We start from the raw sequence: 12,213 nt of genomic DNA on the forward strand, positions 1-12,213 counted from the left end.
TTTCATATAGCCGTTGTTTTGTACTAACAAAAATAATAAAAGTTTTAACTTAACAAATCCGTAACACATTTTGATCAAAAACCCCGAAAACATGTGACGTTCGTTTTATTGACACAGAATTTTTATGAGCCACTAATCCGGGTTTGTGTTGTGACGTCATTTCTTGCCCAATTTGGGTTTATTCATAAAAAATGGCGTAGTAAACTGTGTCCTGGTCACCTACCTCCAAGTCTTAAAGTAATTTTATTGGAGAGTTGGAAGCGAGAGAGCGCATTACACACTGTAGAGCGACGTCTCTTTCCTCCGGAGGACCTCTTTTATAGTTTAAAGTTTTGTTGCCGTTGTGACACTAGCGGTTTAAAATAAACATTGAAAGAACTTCTCGATATTTTTCTTATAATTATGGTACTAAATACAAAGTGTAATCACGCTAATATTATATTAAAAACGCGAAATACGCGTATATGAGTATATTTCTCATATGGCTGGACAGATTTGTCAAAAAGCAGATATTCGTTTTGGAGCTGACACCTTTATCCGACGTCGCGGTCGTCAAAGAAGGGTGGATAAGTAGTGAGCATCAGCTAGAGTGTTGTTAATTTTACACAAAAACACACGCAACCGTAGGCTTGTTTGTAAGACAGTTGTCAGATTTTCTAACATCTAACTATAACAGCCGAATATTATTATTTCTAATAAATAACAGCCGGGACCAACAGTCTGCCGAAATATGGGCACTTCATCCATCCTTTTTTTTCCTTTACGATAACATAAATGAATACAGTAAAAAAACTCTGTCAAGCCAATACTACGTACATAACTAAGAAAACAAAAACAACTGGGTTTACCCATGTTTATACAAGTTTTCGTTATTATGGACACGTGGCACTTATACATATGCATATCGCAATAAGTATTCAATATACCATGGTACGATTAGTGACGCAGTAGGTTGTTTAAAACAACAATATGCAATTTTCTGCTTTTTTGTAAAATTGATGATTGAATTGATTGACGTTGCCTGGTGTCATTCTGGATGGGAATCATTAAATAACTTCTCCTGTTTTGGGTTGAGCGATAGGGAGTTGCAGACCTTTAGTGACAAAAATCCCCCCGTGGGCACAAATGTACTATTATCTGCAAAGTCAAAAGTCATACGTTCGAAATCAACACCAAAGTATTTCCTAATTCATGGGCGTATTGTAAAGTAATTATTGATTGCTAAAAACTTTAAGTCAAAGCAAACATAAAGTCTAGATCACTACATACTCGGTGCACTAAAGGCAAAGGTATTATTATTATTTATTTATTGAATTTAAAACATTACATAGTTGGTAATACGATAAAATATCCCATAAAACCAGTTCAGTGGTTTGACTGTGGGAATACCGCTTTAGTTTTTTACAATAATGTTAATTAAGTAAGGAGGTGGCAGTCCAATGGTCACACCACTTTTAACCGTAACCAAATTCAAAAGGTTTTGAGTTACTAATGAGGTTTGACGTCTGGTATAATTAAACATTAACCTATCCCTACACGTCACTGAAAAATACTGTAACTTAGTAAATCGTGTCGTGTTATCCAACCTGTGTTGCTATCGGTACTGCTATTTACACAGCTTTCTTATTACGAACAAATTAGTTTCAATTGTGACGTCATTAATGCGACAATTGTTTTCGATGATTATTGTTTGTTTATTAAATTCTTTGTGATGTCTTTTCTAGGTTAGAGGCAGATGAAGATTTCTAGAAGGAATTGAGTGATGCTTCAGCCTTTTGTTTGGACTTTACAACTCAGTTTAAAAATAAAACACGACTAAAACCAAATTTACGTACTGCAATAAAGATTACCAAACCTAATTTGCCACTGAAATAATACATGTAAAACATAAATATTCATTTTTTTACAAGTTATCTATACTATATCTATATACTTATCTATACTTCTATACTAATATATAAAGCTGAAGAGTTTGTTTGTTTGAACGCGCTAATCTCAGGAACTACTGGTCCAAATTGAGAAATTATTTTTGTGTTGAATAGACCATTCATCGAGGAATTTATTAGGCTATAAACCATCACGCTGCGACTAATAGGAGCGAAGATACAATGGAAAATGTGAAAAAAACAGAGCCGGTATAAATCATAACTTATATCTTTTACCCACGGGGACGAAGTCGCGGGCAACAGATAGTATGTTATATCTAAGTACATGATCTGTTATCTGCCTCTATACCGATTTAATGAGGTCAAATTATTTTGTTTTCCTTGGCCAAACCGAACTTAAATCTTCGGTCTATTATGTTAAGCAGCCGCCATAAAAGCCACAGAGATATAATGATAGCCATTTATTAATTTTTACAAGTTTGGTAATACAGCGGACTTCCCAAAAAGAAATACCCAATTACTCAGCGATATGGCAAGACAGGAATTTTAATTACAAACGATTTTCAACCTTATAGCCTTTTAAATAAAAAAGATTTACTAATAATTATGTTTCCTTCATTAAAAGGCTAATCAGTTCGAATGGTAAGTCGTGATTCGCTAATTTATTAAATTACTATCTTAACAATAATAACTTCTTTGCCATTCGATAATAGACTTACGGTGTATGGAATAAGGTCGGTTATTGTAAAATTTGTTTTATTGTTTATAATAATACGTCAATGATCATTGACATGTCGAATGTCGATACTGGTGCTTAATTTCGTCAAGAAAGACTCATCCCATTCGGTTCCATGGTGTAATGGTTAGCACTCTGGACTTTGAATCCAGCGATCCGAGTTCAAATCTCGGTGGAACCTGGTGTACCTTTTTGTGTTTTTCTCTATTTCATTCGTAGATGCTGGTATTGGTGGATACTATGGTTAATACAGTATTCAAAAAATACTTAAGCTACTAAATGTCTTTTTAAATTTATTTTAATGACTTGGCTTTTGAGGTCTCTCTCACATGATTTTTTTTTATAGTAGTAAAAGTTTGTGATATTAAATGAAAAAACATATTTTTTTAATTATTTGATTTTTTTTTCATCATGTATCAATTCTTGTCTTATTTTATAACCGAGTTTAATGATATTTTTACCGTATTTACGTTCAACTGTCACTAGATGGCAGCTCTGTGTTAGGGTTTAGGGTTATCACAATGTTTGGTTTTATTTTTCGAATGATGTTTGATTTAGTATTTTTGTTGTAAATTCAACGAAGAAAGAGAAAAATGGCATTAATTCTGTATATTATACCATAATTCATTTGTTTGGGGCTGTGGCAGAGTTTAAATTCTAGTAGAACTTTTGCTCAATCCCAATAGTAAGCCGAAAGCTATCGACTGAAAAATTTGCTGATACTTTAAAAAAAGATACTTAAATATTATTGAACTTAAAAGAAAAAAGTAAATAATCAATGAGATCACATTTGGGGACTATAACCGTCAAGGTTTTTCCCAAAAAAAATCGCCTGCTAAACCGAGTTACACCAAAACACGCGCACTAAATGCCCATAATTCGTTTGAATATGTCCCCAGATTATTGGGGCGTCGATCACACCCAACTAACCCAGTCTTGGTCTCCAGGGCCTCTTGTTACTTTAATGAAAAAGCATCAAATGACATATTGACGGTGTGACGGTGTGACGCGGGGATTGCCAGGTTCTAGGAAAAAGAAGTGGATTTTTTGTATTTTTTATGGATTTTAGTATAGGATAAGATGAATATGTGATTAAATTTAAATAAGGATGATGACAAATTGTTTATAGCATCTATAAAAATAGTTTTTTTTTTACGGAAGGCTGGTTTTTCTGTTATTATATTATTCTATGTTATTATTTTAACAATATTACCGATAACTATAAATAGCTTTAACTTTGGGGCCTTTGTAGATACGTATTACATTTATTTTTTAATTTAAAAGTATACAGCAATCATAGGTAGTAAATATTGAAATTAAATAAAAACTACACATGTTCAATGCCATTAACGTAAATAACGACTTCGTGCAACATCTAGTACAAGTAAATTGATTACATTTTTTCCTTCGCTTTACTAACTGAATTACTTAACCTGGCAACACCGGCGTGACAAGGCGTGACAGTGTCGAGCAGGTCGTCTCGCGGGACACACAATTTATTAATCAGAAATAATAATTCACTAGTAATGTGGACTGCGCGTGAGTGCCGCGCGATAAACATCGCTCGTAATCGGAAGGGTTAACATTAGGGTTGGCAAAAATAGATTTTTGAATTTTTGTTATGTGTAAATTTTATGAGATGGATTTTTGTGTTTATTTACCCATGGCAAAACTGGGATATGGGATTTTTGAGATTTTTTGTGTGTAAAATTTATAAGATGCAGTTTTCTGTTTTTTTACCATAGTAACTTACGATTATGGGTTCTTAAATAAACTGCTGTCATTTATTTATGCTTTAAATTGTTGTTGGTAATGTTAATTTATATTTATCGAGACGTCTGAGTGTGTAATTTTTCTTATTATTATGTACCGAGTATATATAATTATATGTATTTTATTTATTTATGTTAGTACCCTTTTGACGTCACATTGTTAGTTTTGGCTATCGCTGAAAATCAGCGCTGTGACTTTTTCTCGCATTAGGTCGCAGCATTATGCTGAGCGAGGTATTGCGAGATAGTTACGCATACTACCCCCTCATGTTTGATTTTTAAATATATATATATATTTTTCTTAGTGTGTTGTGTTATGTATGCGTTCAAGTTCGCAATAAAACACTTTTTCTTTCTTTCTTTTCTTTCTTTCTTTCTTTCTTTCTTTCTTTCTTTCTTTCTTTCTTTCTTTCTTGGAACATGTGTTTGACGCAAAATATACCATTAATATTTATGCTGCCTTATTTTCTGCGACAGTTCATCTTGTTATTATTTTGCTATTCAGTCCGAGTGCAGTTTACAGAGATTCATATTTAGTTTTCCTGTTATTGTTGTTGTTTTAGGGAAATAGATATTGGTAAACGTATTTGAGCATTTTTTATTTTAAACTACCTTAACAAGTTAAAGTGTCAACCCTAATTTTCAGGTGGATTACACATACAAACTTTAACTCCAGTTAAACTAAGAATTAGTATAACTAAAAGATGAGGTGTTTGTGGTTATTTATTGCTAAATTTTATTGTGGTCACTTTGAGTTATAAATATTTTATCCTCTTTGAAGCGAAAAACCAAATTCAACGACTATTAGTTATTCATTTTTTCTAAATTTGCCCATTCTGTCAAGCTATGATTGTATTTAAAATGGTATGAACATAATTATAGTTCGATGAAATAAACCAATAATTCCTCTGACAAAAATAGAGCTTTAACTCTTAAGTCTTACTGTGTATATGTCATAAGTCAACCATATTTAATCTTTAATTGCTTTTCATGACAAAATCCACCAACCATTGAAATCTAATCTTGGTTAGCTTAAACTAAGTTTAAACGACCAAACCAATAACCGTGTCACCAGCCCACACATAGATTTTTAATCCACATGCTCACACTCCCAAGGCGATGGCCAGCGAAAGAGTTATTTTTTTTAATTAAAGTAATCAGTTAATTCGTTAGGGCGCGCCCAGACTTCATATGAATGCTTAAACAAATGGTAATTAGCAAAGGTTTACCGTATCGCTTCGTATCAAGGCTTTTAACGTGAATGGTAAATTGGAGGATCCACCCATTTCTGATTTTGGTATAAACCCCCGTTATAAATCGGTATTGGGAAAGTTCTTGATATACATTTTTGGCTGTTATTTTAGGTTTTCCTGATTTGTATTTAAAAATAATATATGACGTACCGTATGTACTGTACTTGATTTTCTAAGTTACTAATACCTATTAGTACCTACTATATTATAAGACAATTATACATATATTAGGTGAATAATTAATTTAATTACTTTGTTATGTATACGTCATGAAATAATCTTTGTGATAAACGTTTATCGGGTATCATCGGTAATTTTACATGTAGAATATTATAACTTACCGTACAAAATTTATCAAACCTCATAGAGCACTCAAGCAAAAACGTTGTTACACATCAATTTTTAATTGGGTTCCAATTATAAAACACCAAAAGATCAGGTTCCACCGAGATTTGAACTCGGATCGCTGGATTCAGAGTCCAGAGTGCTAACCGTTACACCATGGAACCGATGAGAGAGAATTCGAATTTTGGCAGCGCATTCCGAGTACTTTCACTAAATGCTAATTTTATTTCGGCAGTGACCTCGATAACCGGTATAAGAATGTGTATTAGATATTTTTATATTCTGACACACATACTCATACTATTCTAGTATCTTGATTATTATTAAACTTGTAATTTTTCTGACTACTGGAAAAAAATATCCGGAATTAAAAGTACTCTTTTCGCTTTTTCTTAAATATTATTTATGTAAAAGGAGCTTTATTAGTGTAGATACGTTTTAAAACAGTAGCTTTGTCTTTTTCTGGAAACATGGACGATATAAAGGAAATAGTTTATGAAATCCTAAGATTCCATTTTATGATGTCAAAACCCTTTATTCCTATTAGGCCACTACTAAGGACCTGGTCTCCAAAACGCTATTCAATCAGATCGATTGTCAAACACCATCTAGAAACACTTTCTTAGTATAATCATAATGGCTGTCAAAAACTACACATCAAATTATTTGACTACAGATTTAACTGAGGATTAACTAATTTTATGTTTCATTGGCCTTTTCCAAAATTAAAAATCAATAAAAACTAATGACATGTGAAGCAACTGGAGTTTTGAAAAAAAAAGCTTTTAGTATTTTCTGTGAAATAATAAATATAATATCATGTGTTTGTCTTTTTATAGTTTGGAACACGATAATTGATAAATAAAAATATCAATTTATCTTTAGGGTTTAAGTGAATAATAAATAAATTATCTCTTAAATTGTTAAATTACGGTAATAACTTGTTGTATTACGTCAGTCAAAAGATAAGTTTTTTATTTGTGATTGGATGATCTGTTTTTTTTTTCAACTTTAAATTAAATTTTACTTGCTAAATAATGTTGTTTAAAACTAAATAACTATGATAAGATAAGGTGATTGGAAGCTGATTGACATTGGTAGACCCTTTACATTAATTTCGACTGAGTTACATTTTAGTACGTAACGATTGTCAATAGATGGCGCTGTTTAACGTTCTTTTTATATGAAGGTTGTCCATACAAATAGAATGTTAATTTTAAATAGGTCATCACACTGTTTTAATTTTAGTCTACATATAAAAATAAAAAAGGTGACACTAAATATTTCAAAAGTTTATGAAGTAAGCCGCCTAGTAGTAACTTACCTGCAAGAAAAAGTTTAAATTGAATAAAGCGAAAGATAACAATAACTATTACTGAAAGTTTCTGACAACCTTATGTCATGTATTTGTCTCATACGAAAGCTCGGTAATATCTCTCCAGGGTTCAGGTACACTTTTGCACCTTTGTAACGCTTTTTATCATATGCTGAGCTGAACACTAAATACAGATCAGAATTAGCTATAATTCGTCTCTTACCTATTAGGGTCTCTTCGTACTGTCAGGCTTAGACCTCTTCATCATCATTATCATTCGTCCACTGCTGGACATAGGCCACCCCAATTGCACGTGCAATATGGCTGGCAGGACCTGGATGCGAGCAGCCGCAGATAGATGGATAGACTGCACGGATGACCAAACTTTGAGGTCACTACGCCAAAACCCACTGTGTGCGTCGTGTTGTGGGTTCGATCCTCGCTTAGGACAAGCATTTGTGTGATCCTTAGATGTCCCGATGTAGGACTACAGTTAGCTCCGAAACTAATCGGGCTATACAGATAAATACGAGTTATTTACTCGTATTTATAGGCGGATTATTAATCAGTCTCACAAAAGTTATTAAAATCATAAGAGTCACATACAAAAACTAACCCTACTTAACCCTAAAAACAAAAACCTTACGTCAAATAAAGCAACATGAAAGTGGTGAACAGCCCAGCATTTATCCCTCATTGTAACTCAATAACATATTTATTGGCGGGTAAAATTCGAAGATGGAATGGCTCCTTCGAGTAACCGGCGGCTGTAACGCGTCGCCCGCCATTTTACATTTTTATATTTGTCAATAGTTAATGTGATGTGATCGGGACGTGGATGGACGGGATAACATATATGAAAATATTTTTGGAATTTCGGGTTGTTGAGCATTTTTTTTTTGGGTATGTAAATGTGTTTTTTTCAAGTATTAAAGGGTGGTTAGGCTGTTTCAGGTATTTTAGTGTGTTCAGGTAAGTTCTTCTTTGATATTTAGACTTGTAAAAGATTTTATTTATGTTATATTTTTTAAAGTTCCTTCTTGGTATATGACGGAGATTCTGGTGTTGTGGAATGTATGCTTATTTTTTATCAATATAAAAAATATACCTATACAATCACACTATAAAACAGGTACCTACGTGATTTCGGATATTAATCAAAATGCAATCGTCAAACACTCAACATCCAGTAACTTTAACTCTTTCAATGGATATCTTTACCTATCTGAGATTTTAAATGCAGGTTTAACTTCATCATTAACATTGCAATTTTAAAGCCAAACTGCAAAGTTACATTGTAAAAAAAAAAACAAAAAAAAAGTTAAAAAGTCTCAAGATAAAGATATCTTGCGAATAATCCCCGACCTGTAACCTCGTGTGTTACACGTGCGACGTCCACAGGCTCACATATCGGAGTCGCTTAGCGACCGCTATAAAATATTGTGTTTTTTACCAATATTCCTACCGGGACTACATCTACAAACTGTATAGACCAGGAGCTAGACGGAATGAGATTTTGATTCTTGTTTTAAATTTTCTGCTTCAAAAAATATAATTTGTTGTTTTGTTTGTTGTATGAAAAAAATAAGTTTTTGTACTTTTTGAACTGAATTCCGTAAAGTATTTTTTTTGGACGTTACTTTAATATCAAATTCCTTGTAACTGGCTATTAACGCTAGCTTCCTTTTAATCCCTCTTGGATTCTTGTAGTTCAATTCTCAATTAACCTTAAAATAATAGTTTTAATGTGGCGTTTTGAGTTTAGATTTGCATATCATAATGAGATACAATAAAATCATTTTTCTTTTTTTTACTCTGAACAACCAAAAAATCTATTCCGTACCCAGTCTCCTAGCCTACACTAAGTAAGGTGGCAATATGAAATATGAAAACGTCGGCCACAGGAGCGGTGCACAGCGCTCATATATTGATTGACGTATCTGAATATTTGATGCTAACCCATTTTACTACTGGACTGGGTTTCTGCTTAAAACTGTACAAGTAGTCATATGTCGAACACTACCAAATGTACAGTGGACTCCATTAATTTATTCAAAAGATTCTCAAGGATTCAAAATATTATGAATTTATGAACGTTTTTAAGCTTCAATGGAACTGAAGTTTAAACAGATGTGCTTACGTGATTCAATAGTAATATGCTATAAATTACGTTTTAACAGCACGTATGTTATCGTGGCCCCGGTTAACAAAGAGTAAAGCACTTAACCAACCCGGGGTTAAGTCAGTAAAACTCTGACACTCCCTTCCGCTCTACCGGAAGAAGTCATTTGATGATTTTGTACTTGAACGAATGAAGTTCTAGCTCCACGTATTATCCGCTGCTGGACATAAACCTCCCCAATCGCACACCATCGAAATAAACAAGCTAGTTTTTTACAGGATAATTTTGGTGGGATATAATGTACACGGTGTAGATTAGCATCTCTCTTTTACACCCGCAATGATGACGTTCATACCTGGCCTTATACCCCTAGAACTACAATAATATTACTTAAGACATGCCGTAAGCCTCCGAAAGGGTGCCATTGAATGATCTCGACTGTACAAGACGTAAAAGTGCGTTTCGTTATTCCAAAGTAAAACTATCCCTTTAGTTCTGTAGGTTTTGTTTTTCCCCTGGGAGGTATAGGCGTAATGATACATGCAGGTTTTATCACTAGTTTATTTATTTGTTTTTTAAATGTTTTCCTAAGTGTCTTTTTAGTGGTAGAGTTGTTTGGAAACAAGTTATGGGTAATTCAGTATGTTGTGCTATTTTTATTTCTAGGTGTTGCGGCTTCGTTCGCCAGAATGTAGCTGAAGAAATATAACCTCCTTTTAACGCATAATTTGCCTATATTTAATTCTAAGGTGTTAGGTTCCTCAATACTAAATTTTATCGTTATGACATATTTAGCCGCCCATCCACGGACCGACTGCATTAAATGCAGTTCAACCTTAGACCGATTAACTTCTGCAGTTATAGCTTAGCCACGACCGCTACTGTTAATACAGTAACAGCCCAAACGTGTGTATTAGTTGTGCAGTTACCTTTTAAATGATCATTTGAAAAGAAAAACATGTATTTGTTTCTCTTGCTATGCTTTGCTTACAAGATAAGTTATTAAGTAATATTATTAGCGGTCTTTTGGAGTTTGCATAAAACAATAGGTACCGTCAAACAAGCCAACTTTGCCAATCAAGGTATCTTTGCCCCAAAAGCAATTTATAAACAAATCCTCTTACATAAGAATCAATTTTAGTTTTATGGTAACATTTATAATCAACTTTCCACCCAAATAATAAATATTGCCATAAAACTAAAATTGTTTCTTATATTAGAGGATTTGCTTATAAATTCCTTTTGCAAAGATACCTTGATTGGCAAAGTTGGCTTGTTTGACCGGTATACACTTTATATTCCTCTAAATAGTTGAAATACAATTACATATACTTAACTACTCAACTTGACTCAACGTGAGAAACGGTAACTACAATATTTTTAAACATTCCCATAGCAACAATATCTTCATTTTAAATAATCCGTCATACATCACTTAACAATATTTACTACTTTCAACGCGAAACAATTGAATAAATATTCAATTGTTTTATTTGACGTTCATTACTTGTTACGTATACAAAGTATCTATTGAATTGTTTTGATAAATGTCAATGTATTATTTGACTTCCGATGTTTACGTCATAGGCAAATATTTTTCATGTTAAGTAGTATACGTAATTAACAAATCACGTGAGTTGATAATTTTTATTCATATTTTATTTGTTGAGTGTAAAACGTGTTTATGGTTGCTAAAATTTCTTGTTTCATTTAGATTTAAGTAATTTAGTAGGCCAAATTTAGTGTTTTAGGCAATCAAATACAATAATGGAGGCAACATGATACACACTATTATCAGTGGAAAATTCAAATAATATAACAGATCTTGAGGCACAGCTTGATCACAGATGGAACGAGGATCACCAGAAAGTTTTCGTTTTTAACTTTTAGATACCCAAACCTAAAAAGTCAGTATAAGAAAATCATCAATTCTAAGTCGAGTTTTGCAACGTTTTTTTTTATACTTTCTTCAGTCAACCACACTCCTTGAAAAGAATCTATTCGACATAAAAAATAACTCAAGCTGTTCCTCCACCTCTTCTGTATATTTGTAAGTATTCTAATACCTAGCTCCTTTAATTTGTTTCACTGTCAACCCTAAAAAAACGATTCTCCACTCAGGAATCCGTAATTTTCACGTCACGAAAAAAACGGCTATTTTTCAAACAAATCAGTCAACGGCTTGACATTCTGTAACGGTTGTCACCCTGACAAGTATTTACGAGGGAAAGGGAAAAAAGTTTGCAAACTACCCACTTTTCATTTCAAACGTAATCTAAACGGAAAACGACAAATGAGTTTTGGACCTGACTGCGAACCACCTTCTTTTGTCCCGTTCATATTTTTTCTGTAGCTTCATTTCTTTTTAAATTGTTTTCGTTATTTGAAAAATGCAGCTGGCTTTTGTTCTAAAATTAAAAAAAAGGTGTTGTTTTATTATGTGCCTGAAGCACGTGTGTTTTTGTTTTTATTGTCTATTGTTGATAAGAATGAAAGAGGATATAGCTATTTACCGAAAGGTTCATAATGTTTTGACACAATGAAGTACCTAATTTATGCACAAGTGATTTATAAGTTTATATTTATTTTATGAATCATTTAAGCTACATATAAGATCATTTGTAATGTCTGCAATCATCAAATTGTCACAATATTCATACAATAACTAACATTCTAGACTATCATCACTTAAGACTGAATACTGAAACATTTCACAGTTTTAAATCACTACTGTAATCTGTTTCAGTCTCAAACCATTTTTCGTCATTTCATTAATATTCTAAC

At 32.8% G+C, this 12,213-nt stretch overlaps 2 non-coding genes across 2 annotated transcripts; one reads left to right on the forward strand and one right to left on the reverse strand.

Moving 5' to 3' along the window:
* Window positions 1-2,731: 2,731 nt before the first annotated feature.
* On the forward strand, window positions 2,732-2,803 carry Trnaq-uug. Its single transcript has one exon. It is a non-coding gene; the product is annotated as a tRNA-Gln (tRNA).
* Window positions 2,804-6,084: 3,281 nt separating this feature from the next.
* Trnaq-cug lies at window positions 6,085-6,156 on the reverse strand. The gene has a single exon. It is a non-coding gene; the product is annotated as a tRNA-Gln (tRNA).
* Between the last annotated feature and the right edge of the window lie 6,057 nt (window positions 6,157-12,213).

Source organism: Trichoplusia ni, chromosome 15, assembly GCF_003590095.1.
Source record: "Trichoplusia ni isolate ovarian cell line Hi5 chromosome 15, tn1, whole genome shotgun sequence".
In the NCBI taxonomy this organism is placed as follows: Eukaryota; Metazoa; Arthropoda; class Insecta; order Lepidoptera; family Noctuidae; genus Trichoplusia; species Trichoplusia ni.